Source organism: Oncorhynchus clarkii, chromosome 5, assembly GCF_045791955.1.
Source record: "Oncorhynchus clarkii lewisi isolate Uvic-CL-2024 chromosome 5, UVic_Ocla_1.0, whole genome shotgun sequence".
Lineage (NCBI taxonomy): Eukaryota > Metazoa > Chordata > Actinopteri > Salmoniformes > Salmonidae > Oncorhynchus > Oncorhynchus clarkii.
The window spans coordinates 3,321,781-3,335,906 of NC_092151.1; positions in this window are offsets into that span (position 1 = coordinate 3,321,781).

The window sequence follows — 14,126 nt, forward strand, 5'->3', positions numbered from 1 at the left end:
CTACCTGTTGTGTTATAAACCTACCTGTTGTGTTATAAACCTACCTGTTGTGTTAACCTACCTGTTGTGTTATAAACCTACCTGATGTGTTATAAACCTACTGTTGTGTTATAAACCTACCTGTTGTGTTATAAACCTACCTGTTGTGTTATAAACCTACCTGTGGTGTTATAAACCTTCCTGTTGTGTTATAAACCTACCTGTTGTGTTATAAGCCTACCTGTTGTGTTATAAACCTACCTGTTGTGTTATAAACCTACCTGTGGTGTTATGTACCTACCCGTTGTGTTATAAACCTACCTGTTGTGTTATAAACCTACCTGTTGTGTTATAAACCTACCTGTTGTGTTATAAACCTACCTGTTGTGTTATAAACCTACCTGTTGTGTTAACCTACCTGTGGTGTTATAAACCTACCTGTTGTGTTATAAACCTACCTGTGGTGTTATAAACCTACCTGTTGTGTTATAAACCTACCTGTTGTGTTATAAACCTACCTGTTGTGTTATAAACCTACCTGTTGTGTTAACCTACCTGTGGTGTTATAAACCTACCTGTTGTGTTAACCTACCTGTTGTGTTATAACCCTGCCTGTTGTGTTATAAACCTACCCGTTGTGTTATAAACCTACCTGTTGTGTTAACCTACCTGTTGTGTTATAAACCTACCCGTTGTATTATAAACCTACCTGTTGGGTTAACCTACCTGTTGTGTTAACCTACCTGTTGTGTTAACCTACCTGTTGTGTTATAAACCTACCTGTTGTGTTAACCTACCTGTTGTGTTAACCTACCTGTTGTGTTATAAACCTACCTGTTGTGTTAACCTACCTGTTGTGTTATAAACCTACCTGTTGTGTTAACCTACCTGTTGTGTTAACCTACCTGTTGTGTTATAAACCTACCTGTTGTGTTGACCTACCTGTTGTGTTAACCTACCTGTTGTGTTATAAACTTACCTGTTGTGTTATAAACCTACCTGTTGTGTTATAAACCTACCTGGTGTGTTATAAATTTACCCGTTGTGTTATAAACCTACCTGTTGTGTTATAAACCTACCTGTTGTGTTAACCGACCTGTTGTGTTATAAACCTACCTGTTGTGTTATAAACCTACCTGATGTGTTATAAACCTACCTGTTGTGTTAACCTACCTGTTGTGTTAACCTACCTGTTGTGTTAACCTACCTGTTGTGTTATAAATCTACCCTGTTGTGTTATAAACCTACCTGTTGTGTTATAAACCTACCTGTTGTGTTAACCTACCTGTTGTGTTATAAACCTACCTGTTGTGTTATAAACCTACCTGTTGTGTTATAAACCTACCTGTTGTGTTATAAACCTTCCTCTTGTGTTATAAACCTACCTGTTGTGCTAACCTACCTGTTGTGTTATAAACCTACCTGTTGTGTTATAAACCTACCTGTTGTGTTATAAACCTACCTGTTGTGTTATAAACCTACCTGTTGTGTTATAAACCTACCTGTTGTGTTATAAACCTACCTGTTGTGTTAACCTACCTGTTGTGCTATAAACCTACCTGTTGTGTTATAAACCTACCTGTTGTGTTAACCTACCTGTTGTGTTATAAACCTACCTGTGGTGTTATAAACCTACCTGTTGTGTTATAAACCTACCTGTTGTGTTATAAACCTACCTGTTGTGTTATAAACCTACCTGTTGTGTTAACCTACCTGTTGTGTTATAAACCTACCTGTGGTGTTATAAACCTATCTGTTGTGTTATAAACCTACCTGTTGTGTTATAAACCTACCTGTTGTGTTATAAACCTACCTGTGGTGTTATAAACCTTCCTGTTGTGTTATAAACCTACCTGTTGTGTTATAAGCCTACCTGTTGTGCTATAAACCTACCTGTTGTGTTATAAACCTACCTGTGGTGTTATATACCTACCCGTTGTGTTATAAACCTACCTGTTGTGTTATAAACCTACCTGTTGTGTTATAAACCTACCTGTTGTGTTATAAACCCACCTGTTGTGTTATAAACCTACCTGTTGTGTTAACCTACCTGTGGTGTTATAAACCTACCTGTTGTGTTGACCTACCTGTTGTGTTAACCTACCTGTTGTGTTATAAACTTACCTGTTGTGTTATAAACCTACCTGTTGTGTTATAAACCTACCTGGTGTGTTATAAATTTACCCGTTGTGTTATAAACCTACCTGTTGTGTTATAAACCTACCTGTTGTGTTATAAACCTACCTGTTGTGTTATAAACCTACCTGATGTGTTAACCTACCTGTGGTGTTATAAACCTACCTGTTGTGTTAACCTACCTGTTGTGTTATAACCCTACCTGTTGTGTTATAAACCTACCCGTTGTGTTATAAACCTACCTGTTGTGTTAACCTACCTGTTGTGTTATAAACCTACCCGTTGTATTATAAACCTACCTGTTGTGTTAACCTACCTGTTGTGTTAACCTACCTGTTGTGTTATAAACCTACCTGTTGTGTTAACCTACCTGTTGTGTTAACCTACCTGTTGTGTTATAAACCTACCTGTTGTGTTAACCTACCTGTTGTGTTATAAACCTACCTGTTGTGTTAACCTACCTGTTGTGTTAACCTACCTGTTGTGTTATAAACCTACCTGTTGTGTTGACCTACCTGTTGTGTTAACCTACCTGTTGTGTTATAAACTTACCTGTTGTGTTATAAACCTACCTGTTGTGTTATAAACCTACCTGGTGTGTTATAAATTTACCCGTTGTGTTATAAACCTACCTGTTGTGTTAACCTACCTGTTGTGTTATAAACCTACCCGTTGTATTATAAACCTACCTGTTGTGTTAACCTACCTGTTGTGTTAACCTACCTGTTGTGTTAACCTACCTGTTGTGTTATAAACCTACCTGTTGTGTTAACCTACCTGTTGTGTTAACCTACCTGTTGTGTTATAAACCTACCTGTTGTGTTAACCTACCTGTTGTGTTATAAACCTACCTGTTGTGTTAACCTACCTGTTGTGTTAACCTACCTGTTGTGTTATAAACCTACCTGTTGTGTTGACCTACCTGTTGTGTTAACCTACCTGTTGTGTTATAAACTTACCTGTTGTGTTATAAACCTACCTGTTGTGTTATAAACCTACCTGGTGTGTTATAAATTTACCCGTTGTGTTATAAACCTACCTGTTGTGTTATAAACCTACCTGTTGTGTTAACCTACCTGTTGTGTTATAAACCTACCTGTTGTGTTATAAACCTACCTGATGTGCTATAAACCTACCTGTTGTGTTAACCTACCTGTTGTGTTAACCTACCTGTTGTGTTAACCTACCTGTTGTGTTATAAATCTACCCTGTTGTGTTATAAACCTACATGTTGTGTTATAAACCTACCTGTTGTGTTAACCTACCTGTTGTGTTATAAACCTACCTGTTGTGTTATAAACCTACCTGTTGTGTTATAAACCTACCTGTTGTGTTATAAACCTTCCTCTTGTGTTATAAACCTACCTGTTGTGTTAACCTACCTGTTGTGTTATAAACCTACCTGTTGTGTTATAAACCTACCTGTTGTGTTATAAACCTACCTGTTGTGTTATAAACCTACCTGTTGTGTTATAAACCTACCTGTTGTGTTATAAACCTACCTGTTGTGTTATAAACCTACCTGTTGTGTTAACCTACCTGTTGTGCTATAAACCTACCTGTTGTGTTATAAACCTACCTGTTGTGTTAACCTACCTGTTGTGTTATAAACCTACCTGTTGTGTTATAAACCTACCTGTTGTGTTATAAACCTACCTGTTGTGTTATAAACCTACCTGTTGTGTTATAAACCTACCTGTTGTGTTAACCTACCTGTTGTGTTATAAACCTACCTGTGGTGTTATAAACCTATCTGTTGTGTTATAAACCTACCTGTTGTGTTATAAACCTACCTGTTGTGTTATAAACCTACCTGTGGTGTTATAAACCTTCCTGTTGTGTTATAAACCTACCTGTTGTGTTATAAGCCTACCTGTTGTGCTATAAACCTACCTGTTGTGTTATAAACCTACCTGTGGTGTTATATACCTACCCGTTGTGTTATAAACCTACCTGTTGTGTTATAAACCTACCTGTTGTGTTATAAACCTACCTGTTGTGTTATAAACCTACCTGTTGTGTTATAAACCTACCTGTTGTGTTAACCTACCTGTGGTGTTATAAACCTACCTGTTGTGTTGACCTACCTGTTGTGTTAACCTACCTGTTGTGTTATAAACTTACCTGTTGTGTTATAAACCTACCTGTTGTGTTATAAACCTACCTGGTGTGCTATAAATTTACCCGTTGTGTTATAAACCTACCTGTTGTGTTATAAACCTACCTGTTGTGTTATAAACCTACCTGTTGTGTTATAAACCTACCTGATGTGTTATAAACCTACCTGTTGTGTTAACCTACCTGTTGTGTTAACCTACCTGTTGTGTTAACCTACCTGTTGTGTTATAAATCTACCCTGTTGTGTTATAAACCTACCTGTTGTGTTATAAACCTACCTGTTGTGTTAACCTACCTGTTGTGTTATAAACCTACCTGTTGTGTTATAAACCTACCTGTTGTGTTATAAACCTACCTGTTGTGTTATAAACCTTCCTCTTGTGTTATAAACCTACCTGTTGTGTTATAAACCTACCTGTTGTGTTATAAACCTACCTGTTGTGTTATAAACCTACCTGTTGTGTTATAAACCTACCTGTTGTGTTATAAACCTACCTGTTGTGTTATACACCTACCTGTTGTGTTAACCTACCTGTTGTGCTATAAACCTACCTGTTGTGTTATAAACCTACCTGTTGTGTTAACCTACCTGTTGTGTTATAAACCTACCTGTGGTGTTATAAACCTACCTGTTGTGTTATAAACCTACCTGTTGTGTTATAAACCTACCTGTTGTGTTATAAACCTACCTGTTGTGTTAACCTACCTGTTGTGTTATAAACCTACCTGTGGTGTTATAAACCTACCTGTTGTGTTATAAACCTACCTGTTGTGTTATAAACCTACCTGTTGTGTTATAAACCTACCTGTGGTGTTATAAACCTTCCTGTTGTGTTATAAACCTACCTGTTGTGTTATAAGCCTACCTGTTGTGCTATAAACCTACCTGTTGTGTTATAAACCTACCTGTGGTGTTATATACCTACCCGTTGTGTTATAAACCTACCTGTTGTGTTATAAACCTACCTGTTGTGTTATAAACCTACCTGTTGTGTTATAAACCTACCTGTTGTGTTAACCTACCTGTGGTGTTATAAACCTACCTGTTGTGTTAACCTACCTGTTGTGTTATAACCCTACCTGTTGTGTTATAAACCTACCTGTTGTGTTATAAACCTACCTGTTGTGTTAACCTACCTGTGGTGTTATAAACCTACCTGTTGTGTTAACCTACCTGTGGTGTTATAAACCTACCTGTTGTGTTAACCTACCTGTTGTGTTAACCTACCTGTTGTGTTAACCTACCTGTTGTGTTATAAACCTACTTGTTGTGTTATAAACCTACCTGTTGTGTTATAAACCTACCTGTTGTGTTATAAACCTACCTGTTGTGTTAACCTACCTGTTGTGTTATAAACCTACCTGTTGTGTTAACCTACCTGTTGTGTTATAAACCTACCTGTTGTGTTATAAACCTACCTGTTGTGTTATAAACCTACCTGTTGTGTTATAAACCTACCTGTTGTGTTATAAACCTACCTGTTGTGTTAACCTACCTGTTGTGTTATAAACCTACCTGTTGTGTTATAAACCTACCTGTTGTGTTAACCTACCTGTTGTGTTATAAACCTACCTGTGGTGTTATAAACCTACCTGTTGTGTTAAAAACCTACCTGTTGTGTTATAAACCTACCTGTTGTGTTATAAACCTACCTGTTGTGTTATAAACCTACCTGTTGTGTTATAAACCTACCTGTTGTGTTATAAACCTACCTGTGGTGTTATAAACCTTCCTGTTGTGTTATAAACCTACCTGTTGTGTTATAAGCCTACCTGTTGTGCTATAAACCTACCTGTTGTGTTATAAACCTACCTGTGGTGTTATATACCTACCCGTTGTGTTATAAACCTACCTGTTGTGTTATAAACCTACCTGTTGTGTTATAAACCTACCTGTTGTGTTATAAACCTACCTGTTGTGTTAACCTACCTGTTGTGTTATAACCCTACCTGTTGTGTTAACCTACCTGTTGTGTTATAACCCTACCTGTTGTGTTATAAACCTACCTGTTGTGCTATAAACCTACCTGTTGTGTTAACCTACCTGTGGTGTTATAAACCTACCTGTTGTGTTATAAACCTACCTGTGGTGTTATAAACCTACCTGTTGTGTTGTAAACCTACCTGTTGTGTTATAAACCTACCTGTTGTGTTATAAACCTACCTGTTGTGTTATAAACCTACCTGTTGTGTTATAAACCTACCTGTTGTGTTAACCTACCTGTGGTGTTATAAACCTACCTGTTGTGTTAACCTACCTGTTGTGTTATAACCCTACCTGTTGTGTTATAAACCTACCTGTTGTGTTATAAACCTACCTGTTGTGTTAACCTACCTGTGGTGTTATAAACCTACCTGTTGTGTTAACCTACCTGTGGTGTTATAAACCTACCTGTTGTGTTAACCTACCTGTGGTGTTATAAACCTACCTGTTGTGTTATAAACCTACCTGTTGTGTTATAACCCTACCTGTTGTGTTATAAACCTACCTGTTGTGTTATAAACCTACCTGTTGTGTTAACCTACCTGTGGTGTTATAAACCTACCTGTTGTGTTAACCTACCTGTTGTGTTATAAACCTACCTGTTGTGTTATAAACCTACCTGTTGTGTTATAAACCTACCTGTTGTGTTAACCTACCTGTGGTGTTATAAACCTACCTGTTGTGTTATAAACCTACCTGTTGTGTTATAAACCTACCTGTTGTGTTAACCTTCCTGTTGTGTTATAAACCTACCTGTTGTGTTATAAACCTACCTGTTGTGTTAACCTACCTGTTGTGTTATAAATCTACCTGTTGTGTTATAAACCTACCTGTTGTGTTAACCTACCTGTTGTGTTAACCTACCTGTTGTGTTATAAATCTACCTGTTGTGTTATAAACCTACCTGTTGTGTTAACCTACCTGTTGTGTTAACCTACCTGTTGTGTTAACCTACCTGTTGTGTTATAAACCTACTTGTTGTGTTATAAACCTACCTGTTGTGTTATAAACCTACCTGTTGTGTTATAAACCTACCTGTTGTGTTATAAACCTACCTGTTGTGTTATAAACCTACCTGTTGTGTTAACCTACCTGTTGTGTTATAAACCTACCTGTTGTGTTATAAACCTACTTGTTGTGTTATAAACCTACCTGTTGTGTTATTAACCTACCTGTTGTGTTATAAACCTACTGTTGTGTTATAAACCTACCTGTTGTGTTAACCTACCTGTTGTGTTATAAACCTACCTGTTGTGTTATAAACCTACCTGTTGTGTTATAAACCTACCTGTTGTGTTATAAACCTACCTGTTGTGTTATAAACCTACCTGTTGTGTTATAAACCTACCTGTTGTGTTATAAACCTACCTGTTGTGTTATAAACCTACCTGTTGTGTTATAAACCTACTTGTTGTGTTATAAACCTACCTGTTGTGTTATTAACCTACCTGTTGTGTTATAAACCTACTGTTGTGTTATAAACCTACCTGTTGTGTTAACCTACCTGTTGTGTTATAAACCTACCTGTTGTGTTATAAACCTACCTGTTGTGTTATAAACCTACCTGTTGTGTTATAAACCTACCTGTTGTGTTATAAACCTACCTGTTGTGTTATAAACCTACCTGTTGTGTTAACCTTCCTGTTGTGTTATAAACCTACCTGTTGTGTTATAAACCTACCTGTTGTGTTATAAACCTACCTGTGGTGTTATAAACCTACCTGTGGTGTTATAAACCTACCCGTTGTGTTATTAACATAATTGTTGTGTGATAGACAAACAATTAAATCTCTCTCTGTGTTATAATATAACAGATGATGTAGGAGTTCCTCATCAGGAAAACCCAGCGTCCTACTGAACTATTTTTGAGAAATGCTTCTTATTGAACAAAAATAACAGCCAAACCACAAAAGCATTAATTCCTCCTCAGTCAAGTCTTCACACCCAGTGAATGCGGTTCTGAGAGAGAGTGGGCGTACGCTCTCCATGCATCCCAAAATGCACCCTATTCCCTACGTAGTGCCCGACAGGCCCTGGTCTAAAGTAGTGCACTATATAGGGAATAGGGTGTCATTTAACACGGTCTTGAATCAGTCCTACCCAGGAAACTCCTCATCTACATGGCCACCGGCCATTCTATCAAATATTTGTTGCAAACCGTATTCTTTTGTCAAGCGTATCACACCCCTGGGTGTGACTGACTACCAGCCACCTATAGTTGCTATTAGAGTCAGCAGCAAGGCAGTTACTAGACTGAGGCTGTTAGAGTCAGCAGCAAGGCACTTACTAGACTGAGGCTATTAGAGTCAGCAGCACGGCAGTTACTAGACTGAGGGGGATGTCTATATACATCTCATTGACAATGTTGAATTGTGTTCTGCCTCTGATATAAAACAGCTAGCCTGGCCCCACATCTCATTGACAATGTTGAATTGTGTTCTGCCTCTGATATAAAACAGCTAGCCTGGCATGAAGATGACCATGTCTCCTCATGGCTTGAAGATGGCCATGTCTCCTCATGGCTTGAAGATGACCATGTCTCCTCATGGCTTGAAGATGACCATGTCTCATCATGGCTTGAAGATGGGTGTTTAATATTCCCCACATCCAGAACAACTTCTAAAGAACACACTAACACTCCCAAGGCTCTCTCTCTCTCTCTCTCTCTCTCTCTCTCTCTCTCTCTCTCTCTCTCTCTCTCTCTCTCTCTCCCAATGCTTTCTCTCGATCAAGGTGCTCTCTCTCTCTCTCTCTCTCTCTCTCTCTCTCAAGGTGCTCTCTCTCTCTCTCTCTCTCTCTCTCTCTCTCTCTCTCTCTCTCTCCCAAGGCGCTCTCTCTCTCTCTCTCTCTCTCTCTCTCTCTCTCTCTCTCCCAAGGACCTCTCTCTCTCTCTCCCTCCCAAGGCTTTCTCTCAATAAAGGGGATCTCTCTCTCCCTCTCTCTCTCCCTCTCTCTCTCTCTCTCTCTCTCTCTCTCTCTCCCAAGGCTTTCTCTCACTCAAGGTGTTCTCTCTCTCTCTCTCTCTCTCTCTCTCTCAGTTCAATGGTCTCTGTGTACATTGCCAAAGCAAGCGAAATAGACAACTAACAAAAGGGAAATAAATTATCTGAAATTAACAGTTAACATTACACTTCAAATGTTATATTATTGGCTATGTAAAGTGATGTAACAATGTTCAAATAGTTGAAGGATAAAAGGGAAAAATAAATAAACATAAATATGGGTTGTATTTACAACGGTGTTTGTTCTTCACTGGTTGCACTTTTCTTGCGGCAACAGGTCACAAATCTTGCTGCTATGACAACATACTGTGGTATTTCTGGAAGCGAATGGAACACACACCTGTTTAGACGAGGTGCTGGCTAGTGGAGTAGAACACTTGAAGAAGAAAAGGGGAGCCTCACACTCTAGGAGCTCAGATGCAATCATTTAATAACCTGATAACCAACGTTTGGACAGACAAGCTGTCTTCATCAGGGTATAGTGAAAAACACTACGGGGTCACTAGTTTATATAGTGTCAAAGGACACACACAGGTGTAATGTAATCATGGCCGGGTGTAGCCTGATATCATTGGTTAATCTACAGATATAAATAGAACACAATTTGGCTACATAAGCCATCATTTACAATGACTAGAAAAATCACACGGATCACAAGGTCTACGTCGAGACCGAAGGGAGCCAGGGTCTTTAAATTAAAGATCCAGGCAGCCTCTCGTTTCAACAATAAATTATCGAGGTCACCCCTCTGCTAGGGAGGGTGACATGTTCGATGCCGATGTCAGTATGACCTAGATAGTTTGTGTGTATGCATTGATGTGTAGGCTACGTGTGCCTTTTAAAAAATGTATGTAGTTCTGTTCTTGTCTAACGATGTTCTGTTTTATGTAATTCTGTATTATGTTTCATGTTCTGTGTTCTGTGTGGACCCCAGGAAGAGTAGCTGCTGCTTTTGCTACAGCTAATTGGGATCCTAATAAAATACCAAATAAGTATATGTTTTTTTTGTAGGTTCTTATTAATATCTGAAAATTGACCAATAAACCAGCATTCCAGGTGACTACCTCATGAAGCTGGTTGAGAGAATGCCAAGAGTGATCTCTTATTTATGTCACTTGTTAAATCAACAGTGTAGATGAAGGGGGGAGACAGGTTAAAGAAGGATTTTTAAGCCTTGAGACATGAATTGTGTATGTGTACCATTCAGAGGGTAAATGGGCAACACAAAATATTTAAGTGCCTTTGAAAGGGGGATGGTAGTAGGTGCCAGACGCACCGGTTTGTGTCAAGAACTGCAACGCTGCTGGGTTTTTCACTCTCAACAGCTTCTCGTGTGGATCAACAATGGTCCACCACCCGAAGGACATCCAGCCAGCTTCACACAACTGTGGGAAGCATTGGAGTCAACATGGGGCCAGCATCCCTGTGGAACGCTTTTGACACCTTGTAGAGTCCATGCCCTGATGAATTGAGGTTGTTCTGAGGGCAAAAGGGGGATGTAACTCAATATTAAGAAGGTGTTCCTAATGTTTTGTCCACTCAGTGTATACAGCAAGTTACCAGCTCCCATGGTGCCGCAGCAGATCACGGGAGGCCAGTACTCACCACACACAGCAGCTTAGAATGACGGCCCTGTTGCCAGGTCCCACACCTCCAGGTCACAAACTGTTATGTGCTCTTCCTGGTTCCCACATTTCACCCTCTATTAGGAGGTCATCAGAGCCGCTATAAACCGCAATGCATCCTTAGGGCCCTGCTACAGTGGTTCAATTCTCAATGGCTGACGTGCAGGTTCATTCTATCTTCTGAATTGAAATAATAATACAAAATTACGTTGATTCGGTTGATTTCCGGTGTAGCAGGTATAATGTCATATGGACAATACTGATGGCGACGCATGTAGTGTAGCTGAAGGGTTAGGATGTTCCTCATCATCAAATCAAGCTTTATTTATACAGAACATTTCAGAATGACAAAAACCGAAAGACTAAAAAGCTTTAAAGGTGTGTTTTAAGATATCTTTAAAATATGTCCACAGTTTCAGCCCCCCTCAGGTTCTCTGACAGGTTATTCCAGAGCCTGGGGGCATAATAACTAAAGGCTGCCTCTCCTTGTCTCTTGGTCCCCCTCAGGTTCTCTGGCAGGCTATTCCAGAGGCTGGGGGCATAATAACTAAAGGCTGCCTCTCCTTGTCTCTTGGTCCCCCTCAGGTTCTCTGGCAGGCTATTCCAGAGGCTGGGGGCATAATAACTAAAGGCTGTCTCTCCATGCCTCTTTGTCCGAGGCTTTGGGATAGTTAAAAGGCTGTCTCTCCATGGCTCTTGGTTCTAGGCTTAGGGATAACCAATAGAAGAACCTAAACATTTATTCTAAAATTCCCAGGCAGCCAGTGCAGAGACCTTAGAACTGGTGTAATGTGTTCTCTCCGTCTAGTCTTGGTCAGTAGCCGTGCTGCAGCATTCTGTATGTTGTGTACCAATGGCAGACTTTGGCTGTTTCCTCCTTCCAACAGGTCAAAGCCTCCCTGTTCCCTCTATCTAACAGGTCCAAGCCTCCCTGTTTCCTCCATCCAACAGGTCCCAACAGGTCCAAGCCTCCCTGTTCCCTCCACCCAACAGGTCCAAGCCTCCCTGTTGCCTCCACCCAACAGATCCAACAGGTCCAAGCCTCCCTGTTTCCTCCACCCAACAGGTCCAAGCCTCCCTGTTGCCTCCACCCAACAGATCCAACAGGTCCAAGCCTCCCTGTTTCCTCCACCCAACAGGTCCAAGCCTCCCTGTTGCCTCCACCCAACAGATCCAACAGGTCCAAGCCTCCCTGTTTCCTCCACCCAACAGGTCCAAGCCTCCCTGTTGCCTCCACCCAACAGATCCAACAGGTCCAAGCCTCCCTGTTTCCTCCATCCAGCAGGTCCCAACAGGTCCAACATGTCCAAGCCTCCCTGTCTCCTCCATCCAGCAGGTCACATCCTTTACATACATAGGATGTGGTGTTGTGCTGTAACCAGTGTAACGCGCTAATGTAACCATCCTGATATGACTTGATGGACCATAGTCCACCAATATGCCATGCAGAAGGGCCGTTGTTTACTAGACTGGCCACGCTGGATATTCATCAGTCGCTCTGGTGGGTAGTTAACATTTTTTATTTTATTTTTTTATTTAACCTTTATTTAACTAGTCGGTTAAGAACAAATTCTTATTTTACAATGATGGCTTACCCCTACACTAACCCGGACGACGCTCGGCCAATTGTGCGCCGCCCTATGGGACTCCCGATCACGAATGTGATACAGCCCGGGATCGAACCAGGGTCTGTAGTGACACCTCTAGCACTGCGATAACATTAGGTAGGAATCAATGCTGTATATAGGCAGGCAATGTGCTGAACAGGCAAACATGCAGTAGCTAACTATTTTGGTCGATTACCAACAAAATAATTATTGAATCACAAAGCCTAACAGAAAATGACCACAGCATGTTTTACCTCTCTTTAAGTGTTGGGGTTGGAACAACCACATCTTGTACAGCCTCAGATTCCCTCGAAATCACACCATCTCCACCAGTATCTCCCTGACAAATACATGTTTGTCTGATGTTAATGTGCCTCATTTTTATAGTTAGATAGATTTTTTGGGGTGGTCCTGGGCCAAAAATGCTGTTGACCACCTAGCTACAAACGAAACAAATTATCACGTCAACAATCTGCATATCTAGCTTTAGCTAGCTAACGTTAGCGAGTTGAAATAAAGGCATTGGTCATCTTGTGGGGTTTATACCGTGTAGCTACATGATGATATTGTTAGATTCCTTCGAGTACAAAACAGTCTGAATAGATAAGATGTAAGCTAGCTAGCTTAGTAGCCTAGTTAGCTAGCTTGAACACTGAACAGATTAAGGTTAGCAGCTATGTAGCTAGAAGGCTTAAACATGACCCAACACTTATCTAACATTACCAGTCCGTGAGAACAGAGGCCATTTCGGTTTCACTCTTGCACGTTTCAAAATATCCAGTTTACAGATTGTTCATGAGCAGTCTTTTCTCACAAATTTTTCACTTTTGGGGTCGAATTAATTCAGATCCAGGGAACCAAATGATGCTGGTTGGCTTTATCTGCTGTGTTTGGTTTTGGCGGCTGTTAGGTTTCAAGTGACTTTCACTTCCTCTCCAGCGCCGGGGCAGCAGGCTCATTAGAGTAGGCGGGATTAGCGCAAAGACACACCTTGTCCAGAAGGCCAGCCCAAAGCGGCTCAGGGCCCAACCAAAGACACACCTTGTCCAGAAGGCCTTCTGGCCACTCCCTCAGAGGTCTGAGGAGAATCAACCCTCTTGGCCACTGCCTCAGAGGTCTGAGGGGAATCAACCTTCTTGGCCACTCCCCCAGTGGTCTGAGGAGAATCAACCCACTTGGCCACTCCCCCAGTGGTCTGAGGAGAATCAACCCACTTGGCCACTCCCCCAGTGGTCTGAGGAGAATCAACCCACTTGGCCACTCCCCCAGTGGTCTGAGGAGAATCAACCTTCTTGGCCACTCCCCCAGTGGTCTGAGGAGAATCAACCCACTTGGCCACTCCCCCAGTGGTCTGAGGAGAATCAACCCACTTGGCCACTCCCCCAGTGGTCTGAGGAGAATCAACCCACTTGGCCACTCCCCCAGTGCTCTGAGGAGAATCAACCCTCTTGGCCACTTCCCCAGTGGTCTGAGGGGAATCAACCCTCTTGGCCACTCCCCCAGTGGTCTGAGGAGAATCAACCCTCTTGACCACTCCCGCAGTGGTCTGAGGAGAATCAACCCTCTTGGCCACTCCCCCAGTGGTCTGAGGAGAATCAACCCTCTTGGCCACTCCCCCAGTGGTCTGAGGAATGCCTGTAAATGTGGATCAGAGTGTGAGCTTTCAGTGAATCAC